Genomic DNA, 9386 nt, shown 5'->3' with positions numbered 1-9386 from the left:
TGCCTGATCTGTTCCGATCTGTGGGAGTGGTGGGCTAGGGCTCTAGTCCCTCCCTCCCTCTGGTGCCAGGGCTGCTACCAGGCCCTGGGGCCAAGCTCAGTGGGCACCTCGGCTGAGGGCTCACATTGATTATTATTAATCAGTGCCTGATTGGGCCAGGTCTGTGGGAGTGGTGGGCTAGGGCTCTAGTCCCTCCCTTCCTCTGGTGCTAGGGCTGCTGCCAGGCCCTGGGGCCAAGCTCAGTAGGCACCTCAGTAGGCACCTATGGCTGTAGCCCCAGCCTCTGGTTCCAGTGCTGCTGCCAGGCCCTGGGGCCAAGCTCAGTGGGCACCTCAGCTGAGCGCTCACACAGTGTTATTACTACCTGATCTGTTCAGGTCTGTTGGAGTGGTGGGCTAGGGCTCTAGTCCCTCCCTCCCTCTGGTGCCAGGGCAGCTACCAGGCCCTGGGGCCAAGCTCAGTGGGCACCTCAGCTGAGCACTCACACAGTGTTATTACTACCTGATCTGTTCAGGTCTGTGGGAGTGGTGGGCTAGGGCTCTAGTCCCTCCCTCCCTCTGGTGCCAGGGCTGCTACCAGGCCCTGGGGCCAAGCTCAGTGGGCACCTCAGCTGAGCACTCACACAGTGTTATTACTACCTGATCTGTTCAGGTCTGTGGGCATGGTGGGCTAGGGCTCTAGTCCCTCTCTCCTTCTGGTGTCAGGGCTGCTGCCAGGCCCTGGGGCCAAGCTCAGTGGGCACTGCGGTGGTGGGCACACAGAGTCATTTCCTTTCCTGTCCTCCTTAATTCTAGTTTGGCGGCACAATGAGTCTTCCTCTTGTGTTGGCTGCCAAGGGTGGTTGTGGGGTGAAGTCCTCCTGGTTCAGTTGTGGAAAGCAGTATTGGGTGTGGCTCGGGGGCCGCAGAGAGTCCTCCTGCTCCCCCCAATTCACCTGTGTGGGCTGTGGAGGAGGCCAAAGAGGTCTTTGTACAGGGGGGAGAGAATCTCTCTCAACATTTTGAGGAGGGGTGGGTGTGCAATGGATCCCTGGAGGAATGGTATGTGTGTTATGGAAGTTCCCTCCCGTCCCCATCCCAAACTCTCAGTGGTGTCCATGCCTGCAGTCCACCCCTCACCCCGTCTTCCATGTCCAGACCCACAGCGCAGCCTGTAACCATTTATCCTCCTTCCCCTGGGACAGTTAGCAGTCAACGTTACAACACCTCCATATGGAGGCACTTTCGGGCCCTTCCTGATGCCCCCTGTGTGGTGCAGTGCTATGCCTGTGATGTCCTGGTGCACAGGGGCAAAACCCCGAAGCACCTGTCTTCGATGGCCCTGAGTTGGCACCTGAAGAGGCACCACCTGAGCCTCTCCCTCCTCACTCAGTGAAACATCCATTGGGGGGAGAAAGGGGGCCACCAGCTCTTCTGAGCGGGGGTCAGTGGGAGGATCACTTTGCCCTGAGGGTCATGCTGGTGAGAGCAGAGTGCTCCGGCAGGCCGCACTGGCAGAGGTTGTCCCCTCAGGGTCTGGGACAGCACTGCTTCCAACCTTGAGGCTGATGGCTCAGGAGGTGGCTGCTGCTTCACTGTTCCTCAGTGGGACCCTCAGGTGAGGACCCGCGGTGGCTGGGGAATCAGGCCACTGTTCCGAGTGACACGTCCTCTCCCTCCCATCCTTTCCGGCAAGGAAGGAAGGTGGGTGATGCTGCTGATGGCAGCCTCCTTTGGGCACTTGCGCAGCAGCTCAGGAACTGTTGCACATATAGTTCAGCCACACGGTGCCCCCATCCGTCACAAACGCAGAGCCCTCTGAGCAGGGGGGAATGGGTCGCTTGACGTCCTTCCTGCAAAGGCAGGAAGGTGGCTAATGTCCGCAGCTGCTGCTGCTGTCACATTTCCATTTCCCCCTCTCAGGAACCACTCTGACCCATCCAAACAATGCCTCCTGTCCTGCCCATCCCCATTTTTCCTCAAAGGCAGGATCGTGGATCAGGTCAGCCCCTGCTTCACGAGGGACTATCCTGTTACTGCTCCCTCCTTGGTTACACAACTCAGTTGCGATCGCGCAGCCGATTGTATTGTATAGGGATACAGTCGTTGACAACATGGCAGCTCCCCTGTCAACGGGACTGACGGGACCCCTTTCAGCAGGGTGGGAATGTGTCCTCTCCTTCCCGTCCTTTCTGTCAAGGCAGGAAGGTGGATACTGTCGGCTGCCACCGTATTACTCCTCAGTGGGACCCTCGGGTGAGGACCTGTGGCTGCTGGGGGATCTTCCCCCTCCCCCTCCTCATGTTGGACAGAACAAGACAGAGAGACAGATAGAAAGATGTATTGAAAAACAAAAACAAAACCATTGGAAAAAGATGGACACACAAGCCTACATATGGATGATGAAATAGAAAACAACATAGTTATTGAAAGAGAAAAAAAGACAGCTAGAGATGGAAAGAAATAATAAAGGACAGATATATACGTAGAAAGAGATAGATTGAGATAAATAGTGGTGGAATCATATAGGAAGAGACAGAGAGAGATAGAAAGTTGCAAATAGACAGTGAGAGGGAGAAACAGAGAAACAGATAGAAAGGGGCACACAGATATCAACCGTTCTAGAAGTAGAAATAGAATTCAAATGCATCAAGGAGATATAGATACGGAAAATGTTCTTTGCGGTTTGCGATCTTGGGATCGTCATCGGCACCAAACTGCGAACCGCTGGTTCATTAAATTTTTTTGGTTCGCGCCCATGTCTACACAGCACTCCCCAAATGGCAGCCCAAACACTATCCAGTTTGCAAACGGAAACACTTTTTGGATAAAAGCAAGAAAGAGAAACTTTTGTAACAACATATTGGACATTTGCGTTTAGTATTGTATATTTACTTCTGCCCTACCAGTGGTGCACCATGTATATGATTATGATTATCTCTCTCTTTAGTGCTTACAATAGCTATTGAATTAGACTTTATACTTATTATATAGAGAGAATTAGCATATTTATTGTGATTGTAATCTTTCCACCATTGAGCACTTTTTGCACTTTTGCACTTTATAGTAATAAATAGGAATTTGAGTAATTAGACAATTAGCTTTTTTCCTCCATGAGGCTGTGCCTTTTTGCTTTTGTGTTCTATTGCTTTGGTTGCTCACTGTCCCTTGTTTGCACCTATTTTGTGTTGAAAGAGAGGCCTTTGTTAAAAAATTAGTGTACTTATTATTATTCTTTAGACTTTATTCCCCTTCTCTGAGTTTTTAGAAATTAGATCAGGTAGTGCTCCCACTTGGGTTCCAGCTCTAGGAGACCCACACATCATCTCTTGCAAATCTTGCATGAATTGTCCCACCAGAATTCATCCATTCTGGCTCACATAATCCCACCGGGCCTCCTCCCGTGAGACTTTTCTCAGGGCTCCAGATTGATGCATTCATTCCGCCTTAGCTGGGGTTTTGGAGAGTTGTGCTGGATCTCTCCCAGCAGGGTGACCTCGTCTTGCATTATGAGAGCCTTAATATAATGCTCTGATGTCATATTCTACATTGAGTATATTGGCCTAGCTGCTGCTGCACCGAGCCCATGCACTTTTGTGGGGTCTTCGATAACAGACTCTACGGGTAGTAGGGTTCCATAGTCCATGTGCCCCTTCTGCTCAGTGGAGGCTCTTTCTTTGTTGGCCTCCTCGAGTTTGAAGTATTCTCCCAGGTCAAGGGACTGGTGGAGAAAAATCACTCCATGCTGCCATAGCTTTCTCTCCCTCATCTTTTGGGTCACTGACTGGCATGGTGCCCACTCTTGGGGAGTAGCTAGGGTCCAGTTCCGATAAGTAGCACTCCTCTTGGATCAATCAATCAATCAATCAATCAATCAATCAATCAATCAATCAATCAATCAATCAATCAATCAATCAATCAATCAATCAATTCATCCATCCATCCATCCATCCATCCATCCATCCATCCATCCATCCATCCATCCATCCATCCATCCATCCATCAATCACCTTTATAGGCATTAGAAATAATAATAGTCTACAATCGGAGATAAAGACCAAAGTCTAATAAATAATAAGGCAGAAGCATAAGCATAAACAAGTAATTAGTAACAGTTAATAAAATTAATAAACATTCAGCAATTAGGTGCAGCAATATGCTTAGATTTAACTTTATAAACTGCTAGAAATGTTGCAACACTTAAAGTAACACAAGGGTTACGATCTTCTAAAAGGTGAATTAAAATTCCTTCCTTTGATACAAGTATTATACTGGAGGTATTCGGTTAAGAGACATTTGCATAATAGACCAAAGAGAGGGCATTCTAGAATAATGTGGGACAGTGAATCGAGGACTCCTAATTCACAAGGACATATCCTATTTTGAAGGGGTACTTGCCTGAGCCTGCCAAAGTGCACCATAGATGGGATGGCATTTAGTTGCGCTAAAGTAAATATTAGGCACTGAGATGGGGTGTCCAGAGCAGAGAAATAATGTGGCAACATTCTCTGCCTTTGGTATATGCCTAAGTTGGCTGCAGAACAAACAGGAGGATGCAGAGGGAACATCTCTTGGAATTCATGGCCCATATGTCTTAATTAAATTGTTCTTAAAATATGTAATTCATCACATAGGAGAAGGGAGTCCACTGCAATGCCAAGCTTTTGCAGTTTGAGAGTAAACATAGAGAACCATATGATACTAGGTTGATCTTGTCAAAATAAAAACTCAAAGTAACCGGAAACTCACTGGCACATGTGTACGGGCTGCTGTGCCCTTTAACAGGAGGTGAGTCAGCAGTTTTTGTTTTGACAGGTTTACACCTGATCATTTAGCTGGGTTGCAGCTAGATTGCATCAGCCTTGTGCTGATTGGCTGACTCTACCTCTCCCTATAGGCTGGTAGACAGTTAAAGGTCCAGCCACAGGTCTGCATTTTGCTGATCTGCTCAGCTTGGTGCCTGGTGCAAACCTTTGTCACTCTACACGAGAAAACTTGGATACTTGTGGACTTGACCTAAGGACTGGACTCTGGATTCGCTCTCTCATTCTGTCAGGCTGTGACTCTGCTAGTTGCTGCAGTCTGCTGTTTGTATGCTGAGCACATTTTTGCACTTGTAAATATGGACTTGTAAATACACCATCTGCACTACTTCTCACAACGTCTTGGCTCCAGTGTTTTTTGTTGTTGGGCTAAGCGGGGCGCTTGGAAGCACTAATTACAGACGACTTTTCCGTCAGATCTCTCATCAAATGAAATAGCAAACTATCAGATTCAGATCTAAAAATAATTTTTAACCAGTACTTAAAAGCCATGATCCAGGCATTAGTTTCCAAGAGGTGGAGACCCAACTCTGCACATATAGATAAATAAGGGACACATTTAGGGACACCCAAAATCTGTTGAAAGAAAGTTGATTGTACACCCTCTACACAGGACTTAAAGGCTTTGATCCACAGTGGGATTCCATATAGCAGCTGGGGAAGGATTTTTGCGTTATAAATTTTCAGAACTGCTGGAACAAACTGGTTGCCTCCTAAAAAGGAGAATTTTTTTATTTGCGCCAGTGAACATTGCACTAAACGTATAGTTCTATTCCAATGCGTGGCCATCTAAGGTTGTAATTAAAAGTAATTCCAAGGTACTTAAAGGCCTTCACTTGTTCAATTTCCTTAGTGCCGATGCGTCACCTAAATAGATGCCAGCTCTTTGAAAAAGTTAGAATTTTAGATTTTTCGTAATTGATTGTCAACCAATTCAATTTACTCGTGGTGCTGGGTCAGCTCCAAGCTATGGCATTCAATGTCATCAAAGACCGGCTGCCTACCCACCTGGAGTGATTTAGTGCTCAACGTTGTGGGGCTGCCTACCCACCTTTGCATCCCCTCCTCATTGCCAGTATTGTATATTGAGATTAACTGTCATGTATGCCAGCATACCTGCCATTATGGTGTTATGCATTTTGTGCTGATAATAACTGTTTGCCAAAGTTATATTCTGGGTACTGCATATATCATCTGAGGGTGTCTTAACTGCTAACATAAAATGCAGGAGAGCCAGTGGGGCCTCTCCGTTATCTGTTGAAAATATTTACTTACACTTTTCCAGCAAGTGTCCTTGAAGGCGAACTGCTAGCAGCGGACATTGTATCTTTCCCCAGAGTCTGGGATATTTTCACTTTGTATTCCATGTAGTCTAAACTAATCAGTTCCCATGTAACTTCTTTGGGGTTTCGTGCCAGAATGTCATCAGACCGAAGGGCAGAAAGTTTCCCTATAATTAGTAATGCCTTTGTTTGAATTGTCACTTCTGCCAATTGCCACCTTTGTGTGAACATCCTGAACTGTATGGATCTCAATAAAGTTGCTTCAACTGGAACACCTGTGTGTTAACTGTGGAGAGCTTGAGGGACCTAACTGCTCTGAGACCACTTCTCATCGCAGCTGTCAGAGATTGCCAGCTGACACACTTTCTACAAGTGGGACCATGTGACAGGAGTTGCTCCTGCCTGGATTTTGGCATCCTCATCCCTTCCTCCCCGGCGGTGACTCAGAGAATAGCAACATGTTTCTTTTTAGTTGAGGATGTTTGAACAGGGAGCTGCTGAGTTCTGACCTTGAAGCTTGCAGTTCTCACAGACAGTCCAACCCCCAAGGGAGGAGGCTAGTACTTTATGTATTTGTGTCTAAAACTATTAAGTCATTTCTAACAAAGTCTTCATTATACCATGAACTGGAATTTTTGCAATAAAACTTCATATAACCTCCCAGTGGAGTCTTTTGTGAATTTTCCTGGCATGGACCTGACACCAAGCCCAGGGTGAGATGGTGACCATTTTCGTTACAGCTCTCTGGCAAGTGGCACAACAATGCAGCTTCACTGACTTGAAGACTGTGCTCTGAGATCGACTAGTATGTGGTCTGCAGGATGAGAAGCTGCAACAACAGCTATTTGCCAAGAAGGAACTCACATTCAAGGAAGCCCTCGAGGAAGCACTAGCAGCAGAAGCAGCTGACCAGTTGACAAGAGAGGTGAACCAGTTGCAGAGTCCTTCCCTAGCAAAAAAGATGAAACTGGTCCACCATGAGAGCATCAAGAGCAATTCGGGGGATGATGATGAGGTTCACAGGACTCAAATGGTACTGCCCAAGCAATCTGAACAGCCACGCACCAGCGGGTTGCCCTGCACCAGCTGTGGAGGTAGCCATGACCAGAAGTCCTGCAAATTCCATGATGCTGAATGCTGGGCTTGCTGAAAGAGGGGGTACACACAAGGGTATGCAGGGCACCCAAGAGCAGAGGCGCCCCGCCACAGACACTGTGACAATGGCCAGAATGAAGGGGCTCTTTCTGGCTCTAAGAGTGCCACTCCGTGCTCCAGCCATACCACAGTCCTGAACTCCAAGTGTTCCAGCCATACCATAGTCCTGAATACTCGAATACCTACCAGAGAGAAAATCAGGGTAATGGTGCACATCAAAGGAACGCGGTGTAAGATGGAGGTCAACATTGGATCGGTGCTCTCAATCATCTCAATGGACACCTACCACTGAGTGTGTCCCAAGAAAAGAGACCGACAGCATGAGCCATATGACATGCACTTGATGGCCTTCCAGGGTCGTCAGGTTCCAGTGGCAGGTTTTGGCAAGTTCAAAGTTAGTTTTAAAGAGTTTCGTGGCCCCCTCCACCTGGTCGTCATTGAGGGGCACTGTACAAGTTTGCTCGTGCTTGATTGGTTTGAAGCATTGGGAATCCATATCACCGGCATCCATCAAATCAGCCAAATGAACATTGAGGCCATCTGTTCTGAATTTCCATCCATACTCGATGGCTCCTTGGGACGATACACTGGACCACTGGTGTCCTTCAACCTGGACCGTACGGTGCTGCCAATCCATTTGAAAGCTTGATGTGTTCCCTTCGCTCTCAAGCCATGCATTGATGAGGAGCTGATCCAGCTGGTCAAACAAGATGTCCTTGAACCAGTGTCACACCTGTTGGGAGACTCCCATCATCATGCCCATCAAGGCCAATGGGGCAGTACATATCTGCACGGACTATAAGTGCACCCTAAATAAGGCAATGTAACAGCATGCTTATCCGGTGTCGGTAGTGAATCACTTCCTGGCATCGCTAGCAGGGGGCAAGATCTTTGCGAAGATCAACCTGGCACAAGCATACCAGCAGCTTTCAGTAGATGATGCCACTGTGAAAGCACAGACCATCGTGACTCATCAAGGCGCATTCAAAGTGAAGTGGCTCCAGTTCGGGGTCAGTGTGGCACCCGGAATTTTTCAAGGACTTATGGAGGGACTGCTCAAAGGCATCCCTGGTGTCATTTCATACTTTGACGACGTCCTGATCATGAGAACGTCCTCTACAGAACTTGCCGGTCGTCTGTGACAGGTACTCCGTCGTCTCCAGGACGCCGGACTCAAGGTTAAGAAGGAAAAGTGTCAGTTTGGTGTGGCTCATGTAGAATTCCTGGGATTCATGATTGATGCCAACGGCATCCACCCTAAAGCCAACAAGGTGCAGGACATTTGCAGTGCACCAACACCTTGTTCCAAGAAAGAACTCCAAGCATTTCTTGGGCTCCTAAATTTCTACCACTCTTTCCTGCTGCACAAGGCATCACTATCTGAGCCACTGCATAAATTACTTGAGAAGAAAATGCCTTGGATCTGGGGCCAGAAGCACGACCAGGCATTCTCCACAGTTAAGGACCTCCTTTCGTCAGACAGCGTACTCACCCATTATGATGAACTCAAGCCGTTCGTGCTACCTGCAGTGCATCACCTTACGGAATCAGTGCAGTCCTAAGCCATCGAATGCCTGATGGGTGGGAGGCCCCTATTGCATACTTTTCCAGGACCTTATCACGGGTGGAATGGAACTATGCTCAGATCGACAAAGAGGCTCTTGCTCTGGTTGCTGGTGTAAAAAAGTTCCATGACTGTGTCTACGGATGGCACTTCGAGATCACTACAGACCACAAGCTGCTACTTGGCCTTTTCACACCTGACCGACAGACCCCGCAGGTCATGTCTCCGAGAATGCTGCGCTGGTCGTTCTCCTGTCTGCTTACGATTACAAACTTTTCTATCGTCCGGGCAAAGCTTTGGGACATGTCGATGCCCTTAGTTGCCTGCCACTGCAGGGCCCAACCACAGACCCCACTTCTGCTCATGAGCTTATACAACTGGAAGACCTGCTCCAACCACCTCTCCTTGTGGTGGACATTGCAGCCCACTCTGCCAAGGACCTCACACTCACTCAGGTTCTTAACTGGGTATGGAGCGGGTGGCCCATCGGCTGGACGGATGCCGAGTTCCAGCCTTTCAGTGCCTGCCAGCATGATTTATCAGTCCACAAGGGATGCTTGTTCTGGGGGAACACAGTTGTCAT

This window comes from Eublepharis macularius, chromosome 1, assembly GCF_028583425.1.
Source record: "Eublepharis macularius isolate TG4126 chromosome 1, MPM_Emac_v1.0, whole genome shotgun sequence".
NCBI classification, from domain to species: domain Eukaryota; kingdom Metazoa; phylum Chordata; class Lepidosauria; order Squamata; family Eublepharidae; genus Eublepharis; species Eublepharis macularius.
The sequence above is the reverse complement of the archived record's forward strand: the minus strand, read 5'-3'. Positions refer to the sequence as shown.